The sequence below is a fragment of the Anomaloglossus baeobatrachus genome, chromosome 5 (genome assembly GCF_048569485.1).
Source record: "Anomaloglossus baeobatrachus isolate aAnoBae1 chromosome 5, aAnoBae1.hap1, whole genome shotgun sequence".
NCBI classification, from domain to species: domain Eukaryota; kingdom Metazoa; phylum Chordata; class Amphibia; order Anura; family Aromobatidae; genus Anomaloglossus; species Anomaloglossus baeobatrachus.
Window position 1 is genome coordinate 459,425,627 of NC_134357.1, and position 24,949 is coordinate 459,450,575.

The window sequence follows — 24,949 nt, forward strand, 5'->3', positions numbered from 1 at the left end:
ACACCCTGGACTAGCCAGGTAGTCACAGGTAGGCCCTTACACAAACACCCCCCCCCCTTAATAAGGTGACAGCAGCCAAACTACAAAAACCTTGTCACCTCCCTCCGAGTTTGATGTTCACACCAGGGGGGGGGGGCAGGCAGTTGGCTCTGCCCACCGAGCAGTTCACAGGCCCGGAGGCGGGAAAAACAGTAGTTGAGTGGAGTTCAGTTTGGACAGTAGGAGCTGGGATTACAGCCGGTGGAACCGTAAGGACCGGAGACGGGTGGTGGCCCGCCGGTACCGAACCGGGGAACCGATTGGAAACCAGAGCACCAGGAAGGGTACTCAGACCCAGTACGAGGCCCAGAAACAACCGGGCTGAGTCAAATTTAACTGATTGAGGACTGGACTTTAGGCCCTTTCCCACCTATGACCCGACTGAAGACAACAGCCCAACCATTAGGGCAGAAAGCCACCACCCAGGCATTGAGACCCGACGGGCCAGCGTCTGCGGGCAAAAGGACTCTACCGGCACACACCAGGCTGGGGAGCGGACTACCGTTGCTCAGGCATAGGAGTCACCATTTCTACAAAAGTGAGGTGCAGGAGAAAGGCGGAAACCACCAACCTGAAAAGGGGAAAACCGCAGCCGGCTGCGGGCACTGTCCACCATCTTGTTTGGTTTACCAGAGACTCCAGCGTGTTTGTGATAGTGAGTACAACAGTGCCTTCAGGCCGCACACCGTGCCACACCGCACCGACACGCCAGCATGGATGGTGTCCATCCATTCATCACAACCCGTGGGTGGCATCACGAACTCAAATCCCCCACACACAACCGCGGCCCCGGCCGAGGACCTCCCCACCGAAGTCCCTACGCATAGCGCCAAATCCCTTTCACAGCGCCGTGACCCCTGTGTCCGTGAGGACGGAGTTCGATCCACCCACTGACGAGCATGGATCCGAGCGGCGCGGCAGCCGGCCGAGCCCCGAGGCGGTACATACGCACCACTGGTAGTGTCAGACAGAGGTATATTGTATTAGTTAGCCAGTCTTTGTTGTTCTGTCATATGATGTAATATGTTTGCCATATGATATGTTGTGTGGCATCCATGAGGCTGGAAATAAAAGCCTTAGGTTCCCTGTATATTGAATGTTTGGGGTCTGTGTCACTGCCATACCGCACCATAACGCCCAGGGCTTCACAACGTGTACATCTGTTTGTTTTAACCCCTTAACAACTGCGGGCAATAAAGTTACGTCATAGCGGTCATAGTGTTAATGTCCCCTGGCTGCCGGCAGCAGGCGGGGGAGATCAGCGCACAACTCAGCTGATTTATACAGCTGATATGAGTGCCTGCTAGACACGAGCGGAATTGCTATCCGTCCATGCCTTTTAACCCCTTAAATGGTGCTGTCAATATGTGGCAGTGCTATTATAATAGCGCTCGCGCTATAACTTTACTCACAGGCCTCCACCGGAAGTCACGTGAAGTGGTCACGTGGATCTGGTGGTTTTCATAGTAGCACAAGGTCATTTGGTGACTCCTGTGCTCACATGACTAAGGTCCTGTAAGAAACAGCCGAGTGCTGCTTGTTACAAGAGATGATAATTTCTCCCGGTCTGAGCGGTTCTGCCCTGATCAGGAAAAATGGAATGAGCGATCAGACTGCTGATCTTTATAGTCCTCTAGAGGGACTAGTAAAATTAAAAAAAAAAGTTTAAAAAAATATTTGAAAAATTAAAAAAAAAAAAAAAACCCTAAAAGTTCAAATCACCCCCCATTCGCCCCATTGAAAATTAAAGGGTTAGAAACATAAAAAATATACACACATTTTATATCCCCATATTCAGAAATGCCCGATGTATCAAAATACAAATTCAATTAACCTGATCGGTAAATGGCATAGCGGCTAAAAAATTCCAATATTATGTTTTTTAGCCACCACAAATTTTGCGCAAAATGCAATAACAGGTAATCAAAATGTAGCATCTGCGCAAAAATGGTGCCGTTAAAAATGTCAGTTGGAGACACAAAAAATAAGCCATTGTTGAGCCATAGATCTTGAAAAATTAGAACGCTACGGGTCGCAGAAAATGGCGCAAAATGTACAACACTTTTGACAGACAAATTTCTGATTTTTTTTAACCCCTTAGATAAAAGTAAACCTATTCATGTTTGGTGTCCACGAACTTGCACTGACCTCAGGCATCACAGCAACAAACCAGTTGTACCATATAGTGAACACTGTGAATAAAATATCTCAAAAACTATAATGCAGCCGCACTTTTTTGAAATGTTTCCGCATTTGGAATTTTTTTGCCATTTTGCAGTACCCTATATGGTAAAACTCTTGGATTAATTTAAAAGTACAGCTCGTTCCGCAAAAAAACGAGTCCTCACTTGTCCATATTGACTGAAAAATAAAAAAGTTACGTCTCGACAGAAGATTGGCGGAAAAAAACCAAAACAACCAGAAAGCGCAAAATCGGCTGGTTGTGAAGGGGTTAATTCAGTGTACTGAATGCTAATTTGCTACTGCTAGATTCACCCTAGATAAGGCCATTAGCAGGAAACGAGTCAGTGTGTGGCTGAGGCCATGTGAGCCATAGAAGTAAGCTGTAATAAGTAGAACAGGACCAGGATGGAGATATACAGGGATTCATAGCAATAACGGCCCGACGAAGACAGAACTTTAAAAGAGCCTGGAGCAAGTGATGTGGCTAATGAGAGATATGATGGTGGAGAAGTCAATATAGCAGTCTTTGACCGAGCCCCTGTAGACACCCCTGAGGATCCATGAGACTTTTGCCAAGATGAATTTGGGCTTGTGAGCTAGGCTGTTGAGCCTTGTTCAGTGAATAGAGTGAATTTTAGAACAGGGTGAAGGTAGAAATACACTAAAGTTACATATGTTTGGCTTTACCTGTAGACCAATAGATTCAATGGAAACTAGCTTAGAGAAAATAGCCAAGGGAAGTGTAGATAGACTGGGGTAAAGCCCCAAACCAACTGAACCTGGAAACAAAGGGGATGCCAGAAGAACAGTGGTACGTAAGTGTTGTGAGCTATAAGGAAACAGCGTCTAGAGCCAAGTAGCTATCAGAATCTTCCTTGCCAATGTAAGGGAACATAGGTACTTGATAGACTGCTAAAAGAGAAATAATGTATTTACTCATGGGGGGGGGCTACATTATCAGAGACTTTCATCTCTCCTGCCATGCTCATGGGTTATTTTTAAAGTAATCAAGTGCCACTTAACATGATTGTCACGCGAGTATCGTGAGAGAGAGCTATCTCCCTTATTCCAGGGTTCAGAAGGTTGCAGCGAGTGGCTGCACGCACTCCTACGCTGGTTGGATTTGCTTTGCCTTCAAGTTAGCTGGGCAGACATTCCTTGTGCTGGTGCTGCTAGGGTTAAGCAATTCCTTATGTCTTTCTGAGTTGTCTCAGCTTTTCTGATTTTTCCACTCCTCTCTAGTATAAGAACTCACTTTGGCTTAGTAGTTGCCAGTGATAGCTTTTATTACACTGTCCTGACATGGAAGTGTAAGCCATGGAAAGAGAAATCATTTTGAACTTGATCTGGGAGATTGCTGCTTGGGACTTTGTTGTATTCCTATTTATTATCTCCCTTTTGATTTATTTCCCTTTCCTTCCCCTTTTTTTACCCACCTGTTGTTTGGAATGCATGTTAAGTGAATGCAGTTTCTTTTTACCTTGTCTGTCGTTTTCTTTTTCTGTCATTATCATAGAGCAGGACTAGTGTTCCTACTGTCCTGCTCACTAGACAGGGTCATGATTAGGATAAGAAAGGGAACGGCACATGATTGGATGAAAAAACCCGTCTAGGCATGTCAGGGTTGCTCAGAGTAATGACAAGCGTTCCCCTTCTTGTGCATCCCTAGAGGCAGTGGATCCCACCTCATCAATCTCAACATGTGCCGTTCTTGGTGGAGCGCGACAACCAGGGATTGCCGTGGAGTGGTACCTGATGCCTATCACCAGCAGAGTCCAACCTCACCATCAGAGTTTCTGGTGAAGACTGGGTAAGCACTTAGTCATGCCCCCCTGGGTAGGCATGGTTCAGGGGGCAGTGAGGCTACGCCCTTTCTCCCCAACCTATAAGCGTGACAGTGACAGTAACCACACTGTGTTGTGCATCTACATGAGCAGAAAGTCATTTTTGTTTGCAACAAGGTACGATGTCTGCGATATTTTAATGAGGGTTTCTGCCCCCATTACAATTGCACTCATCACAACATACTAGTTAACTGCCCTTTCACCTTTCAACAATCCTTCCATTAAGGGACTAAGCTAGAACTTAAAAAATGAATGGTCTATCCTTAGAATATACCATCAAAATATTATTGGTCTGACTTTTGGCATCCCTGGTGTGTGAAGGAGTTGTGGCCCACCAAAGAAGTTAGAATTCCCATAATTATTCACAAAGCACAACTAAGTGCATTTAGTCGTGGTGGTGCCTGGATTAACAGCTCAGTCTCATTTCCTTTAATGGGAAAAAAAAGCTGTAAAACCAGGCACACCCACTATGAAATGTATGGAATTGTACCTGTAAAACAAAGAGAGGGACACAGGTCTTGTTGTTTACAGAGAAAGGACTGTGCTAACCGAAGATGTTTTGCATTAATTCAGGAGGTATTTAAAGTGAAACTGTGTTTTACCCATGGCAGAGGGCTAAAATTGTTTGAGTGCTTTCTTTCAGATTCCTCCCACTGCACGGAGGCAGCGAAAGATAAAGAAATTACATGAAATTACGAATATATATATAATATGTATGTGTAACACCCGAATGTCAGTGTTGTAGGTAGATAGATATGGTGGTGTTATGGAGGATTCAGAGACACAATGATGATAACTAACAGTTTTTCTTTATGTGTTTCAATTAAGATGAACAATCACAACTCCTTACAGCTTATAGGCCACAACAGCCTGAACAATACAGCTTCCAGTCTATGTGTAGCGCCCCTGACCTGGTCAGGCACCACTGAGTACTGCACCCATGCTGGGTCAGTACCTTCAGGTAATCCCAAAGGCTGAATAGGGTGTGTACGCACAGACACATAGTGACCAGGTCTCACACACACCATTGAGGGGACCCCTGGGCAGACCCATGAGAGGGCGTGGCCTCCACATCTCAGCTAGTGGTGCAGTTGAGAAGCTGGAAGCTAGGTTGCAGTGGCAGTCAGAAAGAGGAGCTGGAGGAAGCCAGTCTGAAGTGGAGACGCAGGAGAGCGGACACACTAGTCAAACCCTGCAAGTGTAGTGACTGTTGGCGGTGGAGAACGGTCACCAGAAGTTAGACAGAAAGACGCTGAGGAAGAGGATTTAGCTGGTCATGTACGGAGACTTTTGGAGGGCTAGGCACTTACGGGGAACAGGTCCCTAGAGCCAGACATCCATTTAGTGGTCTGCTAAACCTGCCGGTGGGGTGGACAACAAGTCCCACACTGACCAAAACAGAGTCCGAGCATCAGCAGCAATGAGGGGGCCCATAAGGAGGATTGAGCCTGAAGCTATCCACCTTAGTCCACGCTGCCAGCAAATGGGCCAGTAAGGGGAGAAAAGGCAGCTGCGACTTCCCTGGATGAATCCCACAGTACTTTAAGTCAGGGGTTGTCCGAAACAAGAAGTGCTAGGAAGGCGAGCCAGCAGTCACCCCTACATCAGCCTGGAGGATACTTGGTTCCACCTGGTCTGTCTTAGCATCGCCCGGGTTACCTCACAAAAACAGCTGAACGTGAGTAAACAAGTTGAAAGACATCTTGGACTGTGTGTGAGTTCTTCTGTGACCCATGGTTCTACACACATACACCCGAGCCCCTGGGGCCAGCCTCACTCTCGGGAGGCCACACCATCCGACCGCAAAACCCATCAGCCCCAGATGCTCGTTAAACTGCAGTGAAGGTCACCCACCCCCGGACCGCAAAACCAAGAGTGGCGTCATGACTCCATATAAAGAAAACCTGACTGACCAGTTGCCATAGGGGTCCCTAAAGAGAAGTCCCCGCAGTGTCCCGGAGGCGACCGCTGCAGCGCTGTGGTGGGCGACTCATCTGCAGCTCAGAGAACATCAAGTACCTGCCCGTAGGGAGGGTGAAGACTATAGTCTGCTGCTATCTACTCCCTCCCTTAAAAATTAATGCGGTTTACCCGGGATGTGCTACTACGAGTTGCGGTACGTGGTCACTCCAAGAGCACAACCTTACAACTGCCACCCCCCTTATATTCACAATTCACACAGGGTACCCAGCCAATTCTCCCCTTAAGTCTCTTTGCAGAAAACACTTAACACATTATATATATTCATACTTTTATGTAATTACTTTATCTTTCGCTGCCTCCGTGCAGTGGGAGGAATCAGAAAGAAAACAGTCAAACAATTTTAGCCCTCTGCCATGGGTAAAACACAGTTGCACTTTAAATACCTCCTGGATTAATGCAAAACATCTTCGGTTAGCACAGTCCTTTCTCTGTAAACAACTCTTTAACAGTAGTCTTTTTTTATGGAGTCTTTATTCTAACTAACTGTCCCTATCTAACTATTAACATACATTGACCAGTCTCTCAATTGTTATAACTCACAGACTTCTTTCAATGTCTTTAGCCACACAGATACAGCACTCAGGGTTAACTCGCAGGAAGCCAGTCTGTTGTCCCAAGATGGCGGATCTCTCTTTGGAGGCCAGTCTGTTATCCCAAGATGGCGGATCTCTCTTTCTCCACGCAATATTCACTCTGCTTCTTGTTTATTTAAACCACGAGTTAAAAACATCATTCCTTAGTTCAGCATCTCATTTATGACGGATCAATAAAAGTCCTTCTGTAGACACAGATCAGCAGTCATTCCCTTTTCTCAAAAGAAAGCAACCGAGCCCACAGGACCACACACTCTCTCTCTCCTTAACAGCTCCAGCGCACGCACTTCACTCGCTCAACCGCCACAATATTGTAAAAAAACAACTGTGCATAGTCATGCTCTACAGTGACACCATATAATAGCACAGGTATACTCCACTATTTCTATGTCTTTCACCCTGTTACACTGACAAAATTCAAATTTGTCAAATCAAGCTGGATTTACACGTATATTTAATTTGCAGCAATGTTATTTTCTATGAACTAAATGTTCCTTATTATACTATGGGCTCTCTCCAGTCCAGACCCCAGAACAAAATACAAGAGGTAAAAAACAAACAAAAAAACAATGTCCCTGATCAATTTTCAGCCTTTTCACTATAGTTTGGGACTTCCGCATGAAACTAGGCCTCAGATGTCCCCCTGTGCATTCTGACGACGAGGTGCACGCCATGATGTCCCAATGTTATCACGTTTTAATGACCCACAGTGACCTTCAAGGCTTTGTTGCAGCTGGAAGTCTTGGCCTAGAAACAAGAAGCCAGATGTGCAGCATTCAGCTGTGGAAAAAAGAGGTTTGGAGAACCAGACTGCTAACAGTGAGCAGTGAGGATGACAGCACAGGTAAACATTGAGGTTAGTATTAATATTTTTTGTTTTTCTACTATATGCTGGCCCTATGCTATAGCTGGGAAAAGCGTGGCCCAAGGGCCACATCTGGCTATGTGGCTGTCCCAGTCTGGCCTGTGGACATAGACATCTGAAGGGTTCAAAACAGTGGACTACGGGCCACACCATGCCCTCCGCCGCCTGGCCGCCACTGCTTCCCGCCTCCCTTTGTTATCACTATCCGCAGGATGCGGGGAGCGGTGAATACTATGGTGGAGAAGTGACCCCCGGCCCTTCTTCCACAAATCAACATGTGAGACAGCTGTATGCAGGGTCAGTGCGGCAGAGCAGCCGGGGAACTGGAGAGAGGTGAGTATGTGGTGTTTTGGTGTTTTTTCATATATCTATGAGCGCATACTGAACATAGGGAGGCTATGTGAAGAACATGTAGATAGGAGGCTATGTAGGGCTCATTTATATAGGTGCTATGTGGGGCTCATAATGTTATATAGAATCTTATGTGGGGCTTATGTATATAGCAGGATATGTAGGGATTAACGCTGTATTAAGAAGGTTATGAGGGGTCATAATGAATTTAGGAGACTATGTGGAGCTCATGAATAGAGGAGGCTATGTGGGGGGCTCATGTGTAAAAGAGGCCACGTGGGGTCTCATATATAGAGGAGGCTATGTGGGAATTATGTATAGAGGAAGCCATGTGGGGTTCATGAATATAGGAGGCTATGAGGGCCTCATGTATATAAGAGGCTATGTAGGGCTCATAATGCCTATAGGAGGCTATAAGGGGCTCATAATGTATATAGAAGGCTATGTGAGGCTCATAAAGTATACAGGAGGCTATGTGGGACTCATCCATGTAAAAGGGTATATGGGACTCATGCATATAGGAGGCTATGTGGGGCTCATCGAGCATAAAGTAGACTAGGGGGGCTATTGTATATAGGAGGCTTTGTGGGATACAACTTTATAGGAGGATATGTGGGACTCATAATGAACATAAGAGGCTATGTGAGGGCTCATGCTGTATATAGGAGGCTATGTGGAGCTGATGCTGTATATAGGGAGCCTGTGTGGGCTTATACAGTATTTAGGAGGCTATGTAGGGGCTCATACTTTATATAGAGGGGCTTTGTTGGACATCACTGTATATAGAGGAGCCATATGTCAGCTCACACTGTATATAGAGGGGCTATGTTAGGGCTCATATAGTATAAGGGAGTTATGTGGGGGCTCGTACTGTATATAGGAAGTTATGTTTAGGCTCATATGGTATATAGGGGGCTGTCTGGGGGCTCATACTGTATGTATGGAGCTGTGTGTGGGCTCATAAGGTATATAGGGGATGTCAGGAAGGATACTAAATTCTGCTCAATATTAAATGAGGATCAGTGTCAGTGTTCTGGGATTTCCAGTTTGCTTTTGAAGGATCTTGCCCTTTGTTAACATGGAGTTTTCTGTTCTGTTGCCCTACTTCCTGTTCATCTGTTTAAAAGCCCGCCCCTAAGCTTAGTCTAGTTGCTTGAGTATACTGCTTCCTGTCTACTCCTGCTCCGCTGCTCTCGTTTCCTGGTTGTTATTTTGGAGGACCCGCGTTCCACATCCTATACGGACATTTTTGGACGATAACCTGTTGCCCTTTCGTGTCCCGGCTGCTGCGCATTTAGGCCTTCTGGGGTGATTGCCAGACAGCCCCTGTATAGGGGTTCGCTCCTGGTGGTCTCCCTGGGGGAGTCCAGTGCGCGGTCCCAGGAATTCCCCTTTGCTCCCAACCTGGCAGGTATATACTGTGTTTATGTTCTTTCCTGTGTACATATTGTTGGTTGCATATTATAAAACTTTTTTTCACCAAGAACCCGGCTCTGGTTGTCATTGCCCTAATGCGATCGAAAGCCTCAGTTCATACAATAGTATTACAATCAGTGACAAAAAGCAACATTCAGTAATATGACTCAATGCCGCGTTTTTCTCAGCGCTCCTCCCCTTTTATTACCGCTGACTCTATCAGTAACTTGTGTCCTATATACGATACACATAGCTCCATACTTGTCATTCATCCATATATACTGTGGTAATCGTATATAATAATTATTATGTTCCTGCACACACTCCTTCAGTATTAAATTCTATAATTATTATTATTAATATAAAATAATAATTGTAAGTAATATGTTAATACTACTATTGAGCAGATTTAATTTCAGCCTATTGGTTCGACCCTCCACACCAGTCATGGTCTCTACTGTGACCCCTCGGGGCAATTAATTTCTGACCCCTGCCCTACACAGTTCATCAATAAAGCCAGGTGGTTTCTCACCAAAAGAATTACAAAAAAAATCTGTATTGTGGAGAATGTGTATTTTTGAAAAATTTTAGGAGATTTCAATTCCATTCAAATAAATTGCTTCATCACTGAGGTAGGGCTAATGTTTTTTGTGAGATTATTATGGCATCTTTATGTTTGAGTTCCCACTTTTGGACTTTATAGGTCCCATGGTTGTTGGGTCTCATTATTACACCCAGAACCTTGTGATAAACTAAACCAAACATGGCCAACCTACTACATGCTCCATGCCGAAGCCAGATTGAGCTATTCTGCCTTTCCACGGCCGTCCATGTGCTCCCCTGATGCCTTCCGCTCCCAGGGCCTGGACATGCCACATAGGTTCTCTGAGAGAGCGCTTAGGCTGATTTCACATATCCAGTTTTTGCAGTGCGGCTCAATCCGGCTCAAAAACCTATGCAACGAATGCGGCGAAAAAAACGGATCCATTGCATAAGTTTTTCCATGCGGCCCGTCCGTTTGACGGATGCGGCTTGATACTGAGCATGCGCAGTGCAAAAAACTGCATCCGGCGTCCATAGGCCTGTATTGTAAATCGCGCCGGATCCGGCGCGATGCGTTTTTTTTTTCGCCGCACAAATAAAAGTGCCAGGCAATGTTCCATACGGCCGCCGCATGGGCTAAATATGCCGCATCCGGCAAAAACCGGATGCAACGCAAGGCCACGCGGCACAATACGGCGCTAATGCAAGTCTATGTGGGAAAAAACGCAACCGGTGGCAAAAAAAAACGGTTGCGTTTTTTCTGCAAAGCGCCGTATTGTGCCGCTCAGCAAAAACCGGATGTGTGAAAGCAGCCTTAGTGCATGCACTCGCCTTCCCTGCTCTTAAAGGGCCAGCGTACCACTACACAGAAACGCCTCTCAGCCTATGGCTGAGAGACACTAGGTATTTAAGGCATCCTCCCCATAGGGGAGGGGCTTGAACAACATAATTAGTTAGTGTAATTCTTGTCTTGTTTGCTAGCTAGTTGTCAGGTCCCTTGAATTCTGTGCCTGTCACAATGCCCCCTACCTGCTCCTGTTCCCCAGCACCTGCCTGTGCCACCCGTCCTGTCTGCACCAGAGACTGTACCTGTCCTTACATGAGCTCATTTCTGCTACAGTCCCGGACACTTCCCTGGGAGTGGCACCTGGCGTCTACCGGAAGCCAAGTCCATACTCACCACTCACCATCAGAAGCTCTGTGAAATACCCGATAGGTGCTTCCATTCCTCGTCAGGGTAAGCTGTGTCTCCCCTGTGGTCCAGTAGGTCCACTCATGCTCGCCACAACCTCAGCGAGTGTTACAATGATTATATGTGATACATGTCTATAACCCATAATTCTGATATGAAGACATCAGCTGCATTCACTGTAAACTGTATGTTTCTTCAACTTCAAAAAACTCAAGAACCATATTTTTATGAACTATCTATAGATAGATTAATAATAGATATTCTTGTATAGAATGAAGCATTTCTCCCGTGTGATGTTATGCTGTGTGAATTGTGGATAGGAGAATATCTGCAGTGACAATGTCGGCATTGTTCTACTCTTACTTGTGATCTCACTGGTTAAAGGAGGATTTCTGGCACCATCGTTCTGTGCTGCATCTTGTCATTTTTTGCTGTGTTTCTCCTAAATGTCACGTCTGCCCCTCCTGATACCATCGTCTTGCATGCTGAGTTGACACTGACAGAGTCTCTGACACAAGGTGACAAGCAGCGAATTGTTCCCTCTAAACACACATCATGTCTGAACATCCTTGTTCACGGAGAACATTCATCCTATAAAAGTTCACAACCTCTTCTGCGGATAATTCTAAGGTGATCCATACAAAAATGTATAAAAATATATTCTTGCACAGAAATCCTGTGGAGAACCTATAAAATGTGTTACAGGCCAGGACCAGTCTTTTGTTTAAAAAAAAATAGAAATAAATAAAAAAGCATTGTAATACCCTGTTAGCCTTAGAAGATGCTTATTTACATTTCATGTTGTTATATAGTCTGTGATAGTAGACCCAGATCCTTCTCTACAAGTGACTCTCCTAGTTTTACTCCTTCTAGTGGATACCCAAACCCTCAATCCATGTCAGCCTGTAAGTTACGAACAGTATAGACTGCACTATACTACATAGTTTGGTGTCTTCTGCAAAAGTAGAAACAAAACTTTAAATAAAACTATATAATTATTAAATAAGGTGAATAAAATCGATGTCAGCCTTAAACCTTGGAGTATATATATTCTTTACAATCAGAGGAGCAGTCATTCACTACAATTCTCTATGTGCATCTTTAACCCAGTTTTCAATCCAATTGTTATTTTCAAATCCTATAGACCTTAATTTACCCATTAGTCATTAGCCTTTGGATGTAAGTGTATATACTTTCATGCACAAGCACAAAAGGTATTGATAAAAGTGAGACACGGAAAAATATTACACGTTTGGAATTATGATATGATTATTAAAGACATTTTCCAGTAAGCGTGGCTACCAGCAGGAATTTCAGTGCCCCATACTGGCAAAAGTTTGGGGGCCCCTTGAGACTCTGCTCAGTCCAGGCTCCACCCTCCAGATATATATGTCCCCTCCTGGTATATATGTCTCCATCCTAATAAATATGTCTTAACGCAAAAACAAACAAAAAAATAATAATTTTCACCCTCCCCGGCTCCGATGTCGCACGGCCTTTTCTCTGCACTGCAATACATTTCAGCTGTATGTGCGCCCTCGGACGTGCATCCAACTGAAGCAGGGGCTGGCATTGGCGATCGCCCTGCCCCTGTTTTCAGCTCCTCCATGAAGCGCTTACCATACCTTGCAGCTGCCGCATCCTCACCATCTCCGCTGCTCTGCGTTGCCCACAGCATTGGGGTGACCTCATCATGCTGCTGCACGTTGGGCCGTGGGATGACGCGCTCTTCTTTGCCCCTCTCTCCACTACATGGCTAATTTGCATGTGATGCCCCTGACGTTTTGCGTACAAATTAGCCATGCATAGTGCACAGATAAAGTGGTCAAAGCAACACAGCCTGATCCCTCTGCTGCGGCCAAATATTCTGCAGGCTGTGGCTGTGATGAGGGCCAGAGAGTAATATACTTCCCATTTTGTGTTCTTGAATGATGAAATGCCTTTACTAGTCACCTGTGACATATAATGGCTTGGGTTCCTGATCCGTTGGTTTGAGGGGTATAATTACATTTTACCCATAATAACAGGATAGCAACAACCAGAAAATCTCTATAAATATAATTAGGGATGGCTTTAGAGCAAATGGAAGTTTGGACCCTCTTCAATAAAATGATTGCGGTCATATGCTAGTGAAAAGGTTAATTTAACATTTCCTATTGGTATAGGGCAATGGAGGGCTCAATGGTAACTTCAGTGTTTGTCTTAAGCCTCTTTCACACGTTCGTGAAAAACCACGCTCACGGACGTGTCAGAGGTGCGTTTTGCACTCCGTGAGCCGTATTTATGGGCTACGTGCGATAACACACGGAGAACGGGAACTTTCTCCTCACCTGTCCCTGGCGTTGCTGTCCGTGGTGCTGATCTTCGGTCTCCGGTCCTGCCGACTCCCCGCTGCTGCTGATTCCGCCCGCAGTGAAGTGAATATTCAATTAGCATAATGAGCGGCGGTCGGCAGCAAGTGACAGCAGCGGCAGAGACAGCAGTACTGGAGAAGGTGAGTAAAGTTTTGTTTTTTTTTCTCACAGACACATGTCTTCTCTCCGGTGCGCGTCACACAGAACACATCCGTGTGGTCAGTTTGCGTTACATGTGACACGTTTGCGTTCCGTGTGACACCCGTGATGCCGGAGAGAAAACGGACATGTTGCCGTGAGAAACACACGGACACACGTAAGTACGGAACGGAACGGACACACGTTCCGTGCGAAAATACTTACGTGTGTCCAAAACCATAGGAATACATAGGTCTACGTGTGTGCGTGTCTCCGGTACGTGAGAAAACTGCCAAACACGTACTGGAGGCACGTACGTGTGAAAGAGGCCTTAAAGGTATACCTCACAACTTTGAAAGAACAGAAATAGGGACAAATTATACCGCAAATGTTGACTATGCCCCTAGCCACACCCCAAGCCACATCGGTTTGGCAGTGAGCAACATTCAGCAGATGCCCCGGACTATTCATTCATTCATTCATTCATTCATGGTTGCAGCAGCCAGAGCATTCTTATCTTTATGTATCCTTATAGGACATCTGGCTTTTATGTATCTGTAAGGCCATGTTCACACATTGCATAAATATTCTGTTTTTGTTTCTGCGGGTGTCCGCACCAAACTACACAATATTAATCTTCCCTGATTATTGCATTTTTACTGCACTTTTTATGCCTTTTCTGACCCATTTGATGAGTTTTTTGGGTGCAGATGTAAAGTCACATTTAAAAATATTTTTTACAGAAAAACTTTGATTTTGCACTTAAAAAAGAAACTGCATTTTTTTCCATGTGTTTTTTTAAGCTCCACATAGAGGAAAAAAAGCACCAAAACCGCAGAGGGAAGTTGTGTCTTTAGATGCACAGAATACAACAAAAAATAAAAACATTTTTGTAATTATTTTATAGTAATTTTATGGGAACAAAAATAAAAATCAGACTCTTTCTTCACCTTTAGTATGCAGGGACATAGAGATACAGTGCTATGTACAGATGTGTCTTTATGTACCTGTATAATATACTTCTGAGTTCCCTGTCTGCACTAGAGGTCAAGATCACCAAATCCTCCTATGCGTCTCAGTCTGGGCAGTGGCTCATTGGTAGACTCCTTACGGGCATAAAAGTTAATTCGTTCTTGGGAGATGAGACCACACGAGAGAAGAATTTTTAATTTGGGGACTGCAAAGATGTCGCCTCTGCTGTTGAGGAGGAGGAGCTACGAAGCAGCGAGAAGAGGAAGCTGAGACAAAAGCTCTGACTGTAGGGACAGAGGGACTGAGCCCTAAAATCGGGACAGTCCAATTGAATCTGGGATGGTTGTGAGCTACGTTAAAGAGAATCTGTCCCCAGATTTCTGCTACTCCATCTGAGAGCAGGCTAATTGATAGAGAGTGACCCTGATTCCATCAGTGTATCACTTATTGGGCTGCTTGACATAATTTTGATAAAATCACAGTTTTATCTGTTGCAGATATAGCAGTGCTGTGAATGCAGAGCTCTATATAACCCTACCCACACCACTGATTGATTTACTAGTCCTCTAGTGATAATCTCCTGCTGATATAACTGTCATTTTAGCAAAACTTAAGGCCCTGACACACACAGAGATAAATCTTTGGCAGATCTGTGGTTGCAGTGAAATCATGGACATATTGTTACATTTGTACACAGCCACAAACCTGGCACTGATTGTCCACAATTTCACTGCAGCCACAGATTTATCTCTGTGTGTGACAGGGCCTTTACACAAGCAGATCAATAAGTGACACATTGCTGGAATCAGGATCTCTGCCCCTATGTGATACTGCTCTCAGGTTAGGTGACAAAAACCTAGTTATATATTCCCTTTGAGTAGCCCATTCCTAGCAAATTCTCTACAGAGACCCTCCATACAACCTAGGAAATACTGATCTCGTCATGGTTTTCTTTGTTCGGTGACTTTATCTTGTAGAAAAATGAGAGCCACCTTTCCCCCTTCTTTCTATTGTTTGGTAAAACAGAACCCATTTTTAAAGGCGACAAGTTAAGGATAATTCTATTGAAAATCACAGAACAAATCCAGGTGAGGAAAGTAAGAAATAATCAGATGTATTCCCCGTATTTATGTAACTGCATCCATTTTTATTTTTACCGTTTCATAGTCTTCCTGGTTGTGTTGCCCGTGACATTCACCTTCTCATTAAAAGCTGACACCGGGAGACTTAATGCAGAATTTCTTCTGGAATTTTAAGCATGTGTTACTCATGGAAAATGCCAATTTATGTTGGTATAAAATGACTTTTTATTGAAAAAAAAAAGTAAAATGCAGATTCTCTACCTGGCGGTACGTGTTAAACGATCATTAGATAATGGCGCCAATCCGTCAGTGAATAGAAGGCGCTCCGCAGACTGGATACAATGTATGTTTTTCATCAGCTATTCTCCTATATAGTCTGCGAGCAGGCGCTGGCTGACCAATCACAGATCCAGGAGAGCTCCCCGTACTTATTCATGTCAGACGCTGCACTTCTAAATGAGGACTTCTTATTATCCCCAAGCCGAAAAATGAACGATATCAAGTCCTTTTATGATTTAAATGAGAGTGTTGGAGGGGGTACTCCTGCCGCTTCTATTATGAAGGAAATGAAAAGATTTTAAAGCAAATTTTTGATTAAATGTTCACATCCCAGATACAAAGTGTCGCTGTATGTATAAAAAGGTACATTTGTTCTCTGGATGATGTAAATGAAAGAACTTGCTACAATGAATGACAACCATTTTTGAATTGCTCTAATGCATCTAAAATGAAAAATGAAGAAACTTTGTAAACAGTCTTAAGATTTCCTCCCGTTTTGTGTATACAGCTCCATGACTGTACTATTGTAGATGCTTCCTTCTCGCTATGCACTAATCCCTTCATCCCACAGATTCCCCTTTTAATGATGACATGACACCCGCTTGGATAATTTGGCCAAATCGGCCTTTATTATACAAACATGACATTAAATAAATATCTTTCTCTAAAGCGAGGAGGGTTCTTGGAGCTCCAAAACCTGGCGGACGTTCCCATAAAATTGATAAACCATCCGGAGTTGTCCCCAGCCGCAAACGACCACAAGCTCGGGGACACCATGACCGGAAAACCATTTCCCTAACACCGACTCCCAGGGGACCCCACCCTGGAGAGCCCCAAAGTCTGCCAGGTAATTACCATTCCAAATAAAAGAAGGGGGGTTACCATCCACCTGATGTACAACCCCCCACCACCATTTTACCACCAACTCCAAGAACCCCACCTCACTACCGCAACATGACAGAAAATAAATAAAATACCTGGCCGAAATGACGCCGACACATTACTAAAATATACAAAACTTTCTCCTGATGAAAACCCACACACCCAGCATAACACAGGGCGGGAGGGCGGGACCTTTTCTGCTGGCTTCACATGCTGTTCTGATAGTACCCACCCCTTCTACTGATTCTATATTCCCAACTGACCACCCCTAGCACTTAAACCCAGCCCCCTAAACTTCTGACCCCCCACAGCCCGCGCTTTCTTTCCCTGCAACCAGAGTTAACCCCTCGTTGCCCTTCAAAGTCAGTCATGAGTCACTTTGCCCATGGCTCCGCTGTGGGCTCCGTTCAGCCTTGACTGTACTATTGTAGATGCTTCCTTCTCGCTATGCACTAATCCCTTCATCCCACAGATTCCCCTTTTAATGATGACATGACACCCGCTTGGATAATTTGGCCAAATCGGCCTTTATTATACAAACATGACATTAAATAAATATCTTTCTCTAAAGCGAGGAGGGTTCTTGGAGCTCCAAAACCTGGCGGACGTTCCCATAAAATTGATAAACCATCCGGAGTTGTCCCCAGCCGCAAACGACCACAAGCTCGGGGACACCATGACCGGAAAACCATTTCCCTAACACCGACTCCCAGGGGACCCCACCCTGGAGAGCCCCAAAGTCTGCCAGGTAATTACCATTCCAAATAAAAGAAGGGGGGTTACCATCCACCTGATGTACAACCCCCCACCACCATTTTACCACCAACTCCAAGAACCCCACCTCACTACCGCCACCACGAGCATTACCTGAGACCTCATAATGCGAGTCACCCCACCAACAAAGCACTCGCTCCACCTTCCTGAACACCTGCTAACCACAGGTGCATCCACCGCGCCAACCTGTCCGTTCCAAGCCAAGAAACTCCCCACTTCCCTATCCACCTTAATTTCAGTCCTGTCGATCCCCTCTATCGACCGAACCACCAGTAAGGTTTTGTAGGCACAATATCCGACCGCATCATCTTCACCTCTCGGGGAGGCGGAGCATAGCTGCAGTAAACCTTGGCAAATAACTCCAAGTTAATCCCCCATAGGGGGATATCCCCACATCATTTTCACCCGTGTGCAACACCAGCACATCAGGGGCAGGATCCAACCTTAAAATGGTGAAAATCCAGTGTTACCGTAGACCACTCATACCTGGAACCAGATCCAAAGCACTAGAACGTGATCTCTCAACCAACCCAGCTGGCACTCATCCCTCCCCTCATCTGCCATCAGCCCCCCCCGAATTCAGGGCAGTGAACCAATTATCCAACCAGTGGTGCACCGCCTAGTAGAACGTAGAAAAAAAACGGGGGGGGAACATTTTTCCTTTTTTTTTTTTTTTTTTTTTTTTTTTTTAATTATACTTTTGCAGGAAGTCCCCCACTTTTCCACCTTGGTTGAGGCCCAAGGCCACCAATGGGTCTGAACGATCACCCCCCCAACAAAAATAAATACCCCCTGCAACACTCTACCGACCGCCTTATCAACCTCTTTACTGCTCACAACCTGACCCCCCCATTTTTTAATATTTATTTAAGATGTATTCAGTTTGACCATTCCAACCAAACATTCCATGGGGTAGGTTAACCCCACAACAACCTGACTCAACATGCCACCTCCACTTGACGATGGAGCCACCAATTCCCCTAATTCCCCAAAGAGCAACTAAGAGCAACTAGCCGAAAACCACTTCACCTCAAATGGGGGAATTACTCCCTGGTCTTGGCAGTGCCCACTGTTCCAAGCAATTAACCAGTCCAGTTACATAGTTACATAGTTACTTAGGTTGAAAAAAGACCTAGGTCCATCTAGTTCAACCTTCCTCCACCAGTTAAAGGACTCATCCCGCAAATCCCTCAAAAATTGCACTAAACAGTTTAATGACATCAACCAGACATTGAAACTTACAACCAGTATTGGTCCTGAGCCATAAATTATTAACCTCAGACCTTCCTTCAGCCGACACCCTACGTAACCAACACAGCAGTGCCCCTACCAAATCCTCCTCCAACTCCCCCGTGCCGAATTCCTGACTCCGATCCCCCGTTGCCTCACCAATCCGCCTCATATGCTAACCTAGTACCCCCAGCAAAGGATACTGTAATGCATAATAAGCCTAGTGCCCAAATACCACCTCACAAAGCTCCTCCGGCCACTTGCAGCTGGTGGACTCTGCCTCTAGTGCCAGGCACCAAAAGCTATCCCACTATCATTGAAAAAGAGCATTAACGCTAATTTCCAAACACCTGGTGCCTGCGCTGCCACTATCTTTGTACTTCTTTGTACTAAAGCAAAAAAGGCGCCGTAACCCAAAATGCCTCCATAGCCCTATTAACGGAGGAGAAACACCAAAAATTAGTTGCCAAAACAGCTGTTGACGCAACGAAAACTGATGTTTTTATTGCTGAAGTAGACCCCCCAATTGGAACTAGCCACTACCAAGAAAAACTCGAACAAAATCCGATTTTTGGTAAAATACTGCCTCCACCCAAGATTGTGGCTCTATGTCCATCCCCCATTTGCCCTGCTGAAAGCTCTGTCAACTAACCCAACCTGCCGCTACAGTAAAAGTTCACAATCAAAATAGACCACAAGCTTCAAAACCCTAACGACCATCCATTATAACTACCCAGGAAAATATATCCTGGCCCCCACTGCCAGGTCGTTGAAGAATTCCTCCGGCAACCGTATACAAAGCGTGGGGGCCTTGCCCCCGCCATAGCCACCTTCTCACTACCCGAAAAAATTCCGGCTATGGGCACATGCAAAAGCAAATTAAAGCATGCCCAGCAACATCCAAAGGTCTGCCACTGCATTTGATTTTTCTTATTTATTTATTTATTTATTTTTTTTTTTTTTTTAAATATATAACCCGCTTTGCGCACTTCAGTGAGGAAAGACACACTTCCTTGTCCCGTAACCTGTACTCAATCCCCCCCTGCTCTCCATCCTCCTAGAATCAATGGAGATTCCCAAGATGTTCAGACAATTGCCAGGGCCCTTCTTCCTCTCCTGGCAAACAGCTGAACTATCCATGCCCTAGCCCTTAGCAAAGATGGCAAAAAATGGGGAGCTGACCGCCCCATGTACAGAAAGTTGTTGTCTTATTTTTTTTTTTTTTTTTTTTTTTTTTTTTGAGGTAAGACATCATCAGCAACCCAGCCATACTGCAACCCCCCATTCTAGAAATGAACCAAACCCTTCCAATAGGCACAAGAAAATAGGGCAAACCATAAGTAAACACCAGATCACAAAATATGAACCATCCCCAAAACAACCTAACAAAATGCATGCTGTCAGGACGCCCTGGCAACGAATGGCATGTCAGAAACGATAACTCACAAGTGACCCGGAATTTATTCGGCTCCTTCTTCTGCACTACCCCTAACACAGAAAAACCACCAGAACCAGAAATGGCAGAGATAAAACTGAACCGCCCAATACCTGCACGATACCTCGCACCAAAATTATTATTATATTTTATATACATTTATTATTATTATTATTATGATTCTAGAACCCACCGCAGCCTGAACCCTGGTATCTCAACGAGCCGTAAGGCCCCATCACAACACAAGGACAAATCCCCGGCAGATCCGCGGCCACAGCGAAACCCCGGACACACCGCTCCATCTGTACACAGCCACAAATCTGGCACTGATTGTCCGCAACTTCACCGTGACCACCGATCCGCCGCAGATCCATCCCCGCGCGCGACAAGACCCCCAAGGATTCATGCAGTGTCACCCATCCTTCCACTGCCTGAACTGCCCATCATTCCAACACCGGGTGTGATCGCCACAAAACCAATGAACCTTCCTTGTAGCAGAACACCCCTGAACAATTCTCAGGCCCCCCACCCTTTTTTTTTTTTTTTTTTTTGTGTGTGTGTGTGTGCCTGGATGCTTGCAGAATGGCAAACACCTGAAGCCAGTTAACAAAATCGAAAGTTTAACCACTCACCCTTCTCTATCTGCCCTGACACCGCGACCCCCACCACAAGATGTGGCCTAACTTGATGACCAACCGGCGACCTGCCTCAATGCCCGACCCCCAAAACGGAAACGGGGGACCCCATTGACCCGACCTTTGCCTCCTCCACGCGTTCCGGCAACTCCTTGCCAAACCCTAACATGCTGCAGACCCTACTAACTGACCCCACAGAGGCCCCCCAACATGCTAAAACTAAGACCGCCGCCATTCCCCCTGGGCCTAATAAAACACCTACCCAGGAAAATCGCACTAGATGAACACACAGAACATATAATTAAACTCACCAGGCTGCGTGGGGGCATGGGACCCACCAGCCGGAACACCCGATTCCAGCCGATGACTCTCCTCAGGATGTTGAGGCACTCAAGCCGCTTAAGCAGCTTGCTTAGGGAGACCCCAGCAAGCCGCCGCGCTCAAACCTAGCGGAACCACCAGGGAGCAGACTACCTGTTGAACGATCTCCCAGGACGTGGATCATCCCCTCCTAGATGACGACCTCTTCCTCGACACGGACCTCATCCGCGAAGACAAGCCCCTCCGTGCTGCGGACCTCCAACATAAAGGTGACCTCCACTGTGATGACGACAGCCTCCTCCTCAATGCTGACCTCCTTCCAGATGCCGATCCCTGCGCCGACCTCCTTACCAATAACCATTACCGAGCTGAAAATGACCTCCACATTGACCTCCAGCCAGATGATGACCTCCGCACTGACCCCCACACTGAAAACGACCTCCACGCTGACCTCCAGCCAGATGATGACCTCCGCGCTGACCCCCTCACTGAAAACAACCTCCATGCTGACCGCCAGCCATATGATGACCTCCGTGCTGACCACCTCACTGAAAACAACCTCCCTGCTGCCCGCCAGCCAGATGATGACCTCCGCGCTGACCACCTCACTGAAAACAACCTCCATGCTGACCGCCAGCCAGATGATGACCTCCGCGCTGACCTCTGTCCCCGATGTCGACCTCTGCGCTGACCTCTGTCCCCGATGACGACCTCCGCGCTGACCTCTGTCCCCGATGACGACCTCCGCGCTGACCTCTGTCCCCGATGACGACCTCCGCGCTGACCTCTGTCCCCGATGACGACCTCCACGCCGACCTCTGTCCCCGATGACTACCTCCGCGCCGACCTCTGTCCCCGATGACTACCTCCACGCCGACCTCTGTCCCCGATGACGACCTCCGCGCTGACCCCTGTCTCCGATGACGACCTCCGCGCTGACCCCTGTCCCCGATGACGACCTCCGCGCTGACCTCTGTCCCCGATGACGACCTCTGCGCTGACCTCTGTCCCCGATGACGACCTCCGCGCTGCCCTCTGCCCCGATGACCTCTGTCTCTGAGTGTTTCTCCGGATGTCCAGTTGCTGCCACCACAAGCAGTCCCCCCACAGGTATATCACTGGGAAGGACCGCCGCCATCTTGTTGAAGCCCTGATCACTAGAGGCTTGAGCCAGAGCCTCGGTCACATGATACACCGAGGCCCCGCCCACCTCCGCAGGTCCCGGCTGCCTTGTAAGATTCCTCCCCTGTTCCATCTAGAAGCACAGGATGGAGAGATGGACAGGGAGGGTCCCCGGGGAGGGGGCTCTTGCGGCACCACTGAGACCTCAGGAGCTGCTCCTGGTGGCAGACTGTCAGGCACACTCGCCCTGCGTGCCCACTGGGGAAGTGGATCTTCTGCAGCATCCCCCACAGCCGAACCTCCCAATATCTCCAGCACCTGTGCTCTGATGCAGCTCCATCCACGCTGCTGGCAGCACCCTGCAGCTGCTCCAGAAGTTTTAAATCACCATGATTACATTCACAGCAGGAGACGAGGTGAAGGGGGCTCAGCACCTTTTCTGCTGGCTTCACATGCTGTTCTGATAGTACCCACCCCTTCTACTGATTCTATATTCCCAACTGACCACCCCTAGCACTTAAACCCAGCCCCCTAAACTTCTGACCCCCCACAGCCCGCGCTTTCTTTCCCTGCAACCAGAGTTAACCCCTCGTTGCCCTTCAAAGTCAGTCATGAGTCACTTTGCCCATGGCTCCGCTGTGGGCTCCGTTCAGCCTTTTCCAAACTACGTGCTTACTGCCATGACTTACTCCAACCTTTCTGTATTTCTCATAGAAATGTCTTGGAGGTATGACTGGGAACGCAGAAGTTGTCATTCTCCACCAGTGAGCAGGTGGCATGTTGATGCGCCCAACTACATGTGCATCTCAATAAATTGCAAAAACTTAATTTATTTCAGTAATTCAATACAAAAAGGGAAACATATATTATATAGAGTCATTACACACAGAGTGATCTATTCCTATATATTATATAGAGTCAATACACACAGAGTGATCTATTCCTATATATTATATAGAGTCATTACACACAGTGTGATCTATTCCTATATATTATATAGAGTCAATACACACAGAGTGATCTATTCCTATATATTATATAGAGTCATTATACACAGTGTGATCTATTCCTATATATTATATAGAGTCAATACACACAGAGTGATCTATTCCTATATATTATATAGAGTCATTACACACAGTGTGATCTATTCCTATATATTATATAGAGTCAATACACACAGAGTGATCTATTCCTATATATTATATAGAGTCATTACACACAGTGTGATCTATTCCTATATATTATATAGAGTCAATACACACAGAGTAATCTATTCCTATATATTATATAGAGTCAATACACACAGAGTGATCTATTCCTATATATTATATAGAGTGATTACACACAGTGATCTATTGCTATATATTATATAGAGTCATTACACACAGAGTGATCTATTCCTATATATTACATAGAGTCAATACACACAGAGTGATCTATTCCTATATATTATATAGAGTCATTACACACAGAGGGATCTATTCCTATATATTATATAGAGTCATTACACACAGAGTGATCTATTCCTATACATTATATAGAGTCATTACACACAGAGGGATCTATTCCTATATATTATATAGAGTCATTACACACAGAGTGATCTATTTCTATATATTATATAGTCATTACACACAGAGTGATCTATTCCTATATATTATATAGAGTCATTACACACAGAGGGATCTATTCCTATATATTATATAGAGTCATTACACACAGAGTGATCTATTCCTATATATTATATAGTCATTACACACAGAGTGATCTATTCCTATATATTATATAGAGTCAATACACACAGAGTGATCTATTCCTATATATTATATAGAGTCATTATACACAGAGGGATCTATTCCTATATATTATATAGAATCATTACACACAGAGTGATCTATTTCAAGTGTTTATTTCTGTTAATGTTAATGTCGCGGGCGGAGGAGGGGACGCCGCGCTCTCCCACTGCTCGGGTCCGGCTGCCGCTGCTGGCTCGAGCGGTGGGCCGGATCCCGGGGACTCGAGCGGCGCTCCTCGCCCGTGAGTGAAAAGGGGTGGTTTGGTTTTGGGGATATTGTCCGTGACGCCACCCATGGTTGTGGTGATTGTGTGGACACTACCGCTGCTCTGGACGGGGATCCCGGGAGCGGTGACAGAGAGCAGCTTTGGTTGTTAATCCTCCCCTCCGTGGGTAGGGGGTTGGTTGTCTCGGGGCCCGTAGATGGGGTAGGAATGGATGACAGGCGGGTTGCGGGGCCTGATGAGGTGTAGGGTCGCAGGGGCAGCGCTGTGCCGCACGGCACGGAGGTACTCACTCAGCCCAATGATGATGACACAGTTCACGGTAAAACAAGTGGCTGGATGGACGGGTCCCTCGGACGGCTGCGGTGTTGTTGTTCCCTGCAGGTTAGCGGTGACTGTCTTTTCCCTGCACCTACTCAGTCTGTACGGTTTCGATGGGTTCCCACCGGTAACCCGCTCCCCAACTTGGATATGGGCCGGAGGAGCCCCTTTTGCCCGCAGGCGCTGGCCCTGAGAAACGGTTGCCTTGGCGGTGTCTCTCCCACTAGGTTTGACTGTTGCCTTCTGTCGGGACTTGACTGTTTGGAAACCCGGAGGTCCCCTTCACTAACGGATTCGGCAACTTCACGGCGACTGCTAGCCTTGCCGGGGTCCGAAAGGCCCCTGCCACTGGTGCTGGCTTCTCTTTGTATA